Below are 6000 nucleotides of genomic sequence, written 5' to 3'. Positions count from 1 at the left end.
GTTCTGTAAACGGCATCAGGATCAGAGACCTATTCAGGAATATCAGTCGATTGATTGATTGATTGATTGTTTGATTGATTGCTTGATTGATTGATTGGAATCACAATGGAGTCTTAAATAGTGGAAGTGTTGACACTGGGCTACAGAAGTGGCAACAAGCCCAAACCCTGTATCTCCTCAAATCAGTCTCAAGACAAAATTGTGGAAGCTCTTAAATGCCTTCTTTCCGTTTCTTTGTCCGATTAACTGACTGCCTGATCGGTAAATAAATAGATGAATTGAGTGACTGTTTGTTGAATTGATTGATCCAACTGTATGGCAGAAACACCGGCACCTGCACAGTGAGACTGAACGTACGCGATTAATTTGCAAAGAAACCATGGAAACGCATATAGATTTCCGTGTCAAAGTGGGATAATAGGATCATGAAAATTTGGGCTCTCAAAGAGAACTGATTTATTTATTCCAATTTAATGTAAAGTCCTGTTAAGGCTTATTTAAAACTGTCTGGCAGCTTGTCTGGTCTGGTTAGTTTTTCATTTTATTTTGCCATATGAATTTAGACTAGTTTGTATTATGTTTGGGTTGTGTATGTTTGTTTTGTATTGTGCGTGTACACCGTATAAAATTTGAAAAGCTGAAGAGACATATTTTTAAAGGGTAATGTAGGAACATCTGTAAGCCCGGGACACTCCTGGATTTCTCTCCCCTAACCTGCCTGCGTTCAGACGGATGTTGTGTTCTTCACGACGCCGCCTCTCCCTCTCTGTCCCCTCCCTCATCCCTTGGTTTTTCAGGAGAAAACAGGATCGATGGAGATCAGAAATGAGGCTCACGCAGGCCCGTGTTATAAAGTAAACAGAGTGTGCTCCATGACAACAGACAGGGTGGCGTGATCAGCATCAGACTTCCGCACGCTCCCGAAACCTTCCTGTCGAGCTTCTATTGTAGTTTAGGCAGGAGAGAGAGCGAGAGAGAGAGAGAGCAGGGGTAAAGACCCCAGAGCAGTTTTTGGGTTAAGGGTTCTTTTTTAATTTAAACCCAACTTCATCTCTCCAGATGCAGGTCAGCATCCCTATATGGGCTCACACCTGCAGTCTCCAGTCGAACACCCAACGACAGGACCGCCCTGCCACCCAGATTCCCCTGGAGGTCATCCTGCCACCCAGATTCCCCTGGAGGTCATCCTGCCACCCAGGTTCCCCTGGAGGTCATCCTGCCACCCAGATTCCCCTGGAGGTCATCCTGCCACCCAGGTTCCCCTGGAGGTCATCCTGCCACCCAGGTTCCCCTGGAGGTCATCCTGCCACCCAGATTCCCCTGGAGGTCATCCTGCCACCCAGATTCCCCTGGAGGTCATCCTGCCACCCAGGTTCCCCTGGAGGTCATCCTGCCACCCAGATTCCCCTGGAGGTCATCCTGCCACCCAGATTCCCCTGGAGGTCATCCCGCCACCCAGGTTCCCCTGGAGGTCATCCTGCCACCCAGGTTCCCCTGGAGGTCATCCTGCCACCCAGATTCCCCTGGAGGTCATCCTGCCACCCAGGTTCCCCTGGAGGTCATCCTGCCACCCAGGTTCCCCTGGAGGTCATCCTGCCACCCAGGTTCCCCTGGAGGTCATCCTGCCACCCAGGTTCCCCTGGAGGTCATCCTGCCACCCAGATTCCCCTGGAGGTCATCCTGCCACCCAGGTTCCCCTGGAGGTCATCCTGCCGCCCAGGTCCCACTGGAGGTCATCCTGCCACCCAGGTTCCCCTGGAGGTCGTTCCGGTGACAGTAGCCAGTCCCCTACCCTTCCTGCATCCACCGGTACAGATCTCTGCCTTTGCAGTCTGTGGAAAAGTATGACATTTAGAGGAATTTAGCACAAAGCAAACCGCAGAGCAAGCCAGGGGCACCCAGGTGAAGTTTGATTAACCTCCTCTCAAGCACACGGATATGAACTTTTAAAATGTTAACGGAGAGTGCTGAGCTCACACGCCCGGGTTATATGGCCGTTCGGGGGGCGGTTATTTACGGTTTTTCTCAGAGAGAGTCGGACGTGCTGAAATGGGGCTGACGGAGGGGCTCTGTTGTGTTTTTGGCGGCACGGCGGGTCGTGGCCATTATCCTCCGCCTGTCACCGTGCCCAGAACACGCTCCGCTCAATCCGTGCCGTTTTAGGGCCGCTTGTCGTGAGGACGCTGAATGATCTGTGCTCAGGGGGGGGGGGGGGCATTAAAAAGAAATGACTGCCCCCCCCCCCCACTTTTCTGCCCCAATCTCAATCCCCACCCACCCTCCCGTTTGCCGGGCACCGTGAAGAGACGAAAGCTGGCTCTGGCAAATAAAAGCACTGCGCCCGGGTGTAAAATCCAGCTGTGAAATACCGGCACCCAGCCGTTTCAAAACCTAGCTTGAGCCGTTTCTCTCAGCACCGTAGCGTTCGGGGGTCAGAGGTCGGAGGCCCGCTCGTTCGTCTCGCCTCTCCTCGCCATCGGCGAACACAGAAGCCGGCGTTTCATCAGCCCAGAGAGAGACAGACGGGCAGACCTTTCGGGGAGCCCCCAGGGCCAGTCTGTGTGTTTATCGTGAGAGAGAGCTGCCAAGCAGAGACGGCCCCTTACACCCCCAGCGCTCCCGAACACAAATCCTCCCCTCAAGCCGTTCCAGGGCGGGCACGGAATGTGCCAGAACGTCTCCCGGCATTCACTTGTCATCACCTGCCACCCCCCCCACCCCCCACCCAAGAGACCCCCTCCGCTTTGACAAACTGACAAACTCTCGAAACAAGCCCAGGGAGGGAACCAATGAGAGGGGCTGTTATAGGCCTGTGTTGGAGTAATTTATGGCAGCACCTCCAGCTGCCCAATGGCAGAATTCCCACTAATAAATTGCCTGCGATGTTGGGCTGCAGCAGCCGGCTGATTAATGTTGGAGAACGTGGCTATAAATACCCACTCAATCAAAATTACACGGAATGAGAGGCTTTCCTGCAGCTCTCATTTCTGTGCGGTAATCCCGGGGTCAAAGGGCAAGGGTGGGAGGGCGAGGAGACGGACACGGACCTGATGCAGAACACACGGGTCCGCCTCGAGCCAAACCCGGTCCCGTCGACACGCCGTCTCTCGCTCTGTCAGCGGAGGCTCGGCTTCGCCTTCCCTCGACTTAGCGAGGCGACGCTCCCTCCTCCACGTCTCCTCTCGACGAAGCGCCAGCCAGTCGCACGCAGAGGTCACTGTGTGAGGAGGCAGGACGGCGACAGACCTCCCCCCCCCCCCCCCCCCGGCTCGTACCTGTCCGTGAAATATGAACGACGAGATTTTAACTGTTCCAGACGAGACGCTGGGAGGGGAGGGCACTGAAGACGGAGCTGCTCTGCCCAGTTGTGATGGAATCTTAAAAATACCTGGTGGAATCCTGACGGTGGACATGACCAAACAAGGGGGGTCCTGCTACAGGTGTTCCACGTACAGGGCCGTCACTAAACGGTAAAACGGTTGGCATTTGTATCGTGCCTTCATACAAAGCCCTATACAATTGATGCTTCTCGTTCACCCATTCACACACACACTCGCACACCGACGGCGATTGGCTGCCACACAAGGCTCCGACCAGCTCGTCAGGAGCATTTGGGTATCTTACTCAGGGACACTTTTGACACACCGGGATCGAACCGGCAACCCTCCGACTGCTCTTAGCGCCTGAGCCAATGTCGCCCCACTAGTGGGTGGACAGGGGCCATAAAACCTCCAGTGGGACGGGGGCCCAGAGCAGTACCCTTTCAGGGGGCCAGAATGAGCTACACCCCCCTGTCCACACAACAACATCAACCCTGCAGAGCTTGTGTGAGAAAAAAACAGACACACCAAAACATGTTTTCCAAGGTGCTGGATCACAGGAACCCATGAGAACATGAAAAGAAGACTCTACACTGACTTGATGCACTGCCAAAATGAATAATAGTGTTATTTATGAAGTCATGAATACTTAAATGAATACTGAATTCGACATCGTCGGTCTTCTTCGGTTCTGGTTGATGATCAAGAACAAGGAGGTCGAAGTGTTAGCCGTTTTCATGACTTAGTAAATAATATCACTATTTGTTTTTGGGTTTTTTTGGAGCATCAAGTGCGTGTGGGGGTGAATCCTTTCTTTATGAGCCGGAGTTAAGTGAGGAATATGAGCTGACGGGGCATTTCTCTGCATCTTCTGAGTGGAGGTGTTACGCTATTGAGGAGACACAGAGGCTCCGATTTGCATGAATCTGAATCAGTGAGACACCTTTTCCCCACGCACACCTGACACCTTATCCCCACACACACCTGAACAATGTACTGGCACAGTGCCTCTGTCTCTCCCCCTCCCCCCCCCCCCCCCCTCTCCTCACACAGATGTCCAGGACACAACTGCTGCACACCAAGGGTCTCAAACCTGCATCTGTGTGCGGCAGGTGTGTCAGCCGGTCTCCACTCCATGGAATTCCTCTACTGTTCCTTCATTTCTTATCTGCAAAAATGTAAACCAGGGTTGGCTCACCCTGCTCTAGCTGTTCAATGAGGTGTGCTTTGTTAGGGTTGGAGTGAAAACCTACAGGACGGTAGATCGCCAGAAACAGGGTTGAGCAGCCCTGCTCTAGCTGTTCAATGAGGTGTGCTTTGTTAGGGTTGCAGTGAAAACCCACAGGACAGTAGATCTCCAGGAACAGGGTTGAGCAGCCCTGCTCTAGCTGTTGAATGAGGTGTGCTTTGTTGCATATCCCTAAATGCACCCCAGCATCGGTTAAGAACTAGCCTACTTTGTGTAAAAGTACCATTGGAGAAATATGCCAATTTCTCTTGTGCATTTTTCTTGGGAATATTCATCAACAGCATAACTATCCCATGTAGGCCTCTGTCATGGAGATGTTCAGCAATATTAAAGGGATATTTCATCCTTCAATTCATTTTCTTACCTTGAGAAAATCTCTTTTAACTTGACAGCTCTCTGCAGCGTATTATTTCAGATTTGATGAGTCCATAGAAATTCTTCAAGGGACCTCATTCAAAATCAATGTAACATCCAGATAAGGTTTTGCTTTCTCTTCGATGGACTACGAAGTAATTAGGCTACCAGGGTGAAAATTATACAGCCTTTTGATCTGAGAAAGTATCATCCAAAGTAGGCCTAAGCCAAGTGCTGGGAATGCTGTCCTTGCTACTGCGCGTGCATTTTCAAATTCCATCTTCCACAGTGTGATTCTGACGGCAACAAAACACGAATAACTTATAGGCTACGGGGCGACCTTGGAGGTCGGCGAGACCCGTACTGGTTCATCGCGACATCTACCGCGAAACAGTGGCCGTGATAAATGAAGCGGGCAGCGACCGTTGGGCCGCGGCAGGCTGTGGTTAACCCAGGCGCTGGTCTCGCTTGATCACGCGCCCCGCTGTCACGGAGGAAGAATCACTGCATTTCGAGAGAAGAGAAAGAAAGAAAAAGAAAGAAAGCGAGAGAGAGAGAGAGAGAGAGAGAGAGAGAGAGAGAGAGAGAGAGAGAGAGAGAGAGAGAGAGAGAGAGAGAGAGAGAGAGAGAGACTATCTTCAGGCACTTATCGCGTGTGCGCTAAAAGGGAGGGCGATCGGTGGGTCTATTTCCCGCGGTTACAGAGCAATCTGTATTCGTAATTGACCCATAAAAATGCTGCTCAATTTATTTATATCCAATAAACCGATATGTTTGATAAAAATGAGTTTAAAAACAAAAGTAATAGAAATAAATACGTCCTGATTATATGCTCTGAATAAATAAAGATTTCAGCTGCACCTCTCATAATGGCTAATTAAAATGATGAACGTTCATTACACGCCGATCCATATAAACACATTTTCTTCGCTGTACAACAGCGCTGCTTGTTGTCAGCCTTTGTAAGCCATTTATTTTCACTCGGCCGGTTTTAGAAATTGGGAAATGATAGCGCTACACTCTTAATTGCCTCGGTAATAACAGGGAGGGGTTTACACAATTTATTTGACTTACGTG

This window comes from Conger conger, chromosome 3 (assembly GCF_963514075.1).
Source record: "Conger conger chromosome 3, fConCon1.1, whole genome shotgun sequence".
NCBI lineage: Eukaryota > Metazoa > Chordata > Actinopteri > Anguilliformes > Congridae > Conger > Conger conger.
The sequence above is the reverse complement of the archived record's forward strand: the minus strand, read 5'-3'. Positions refer to the sequence as shown.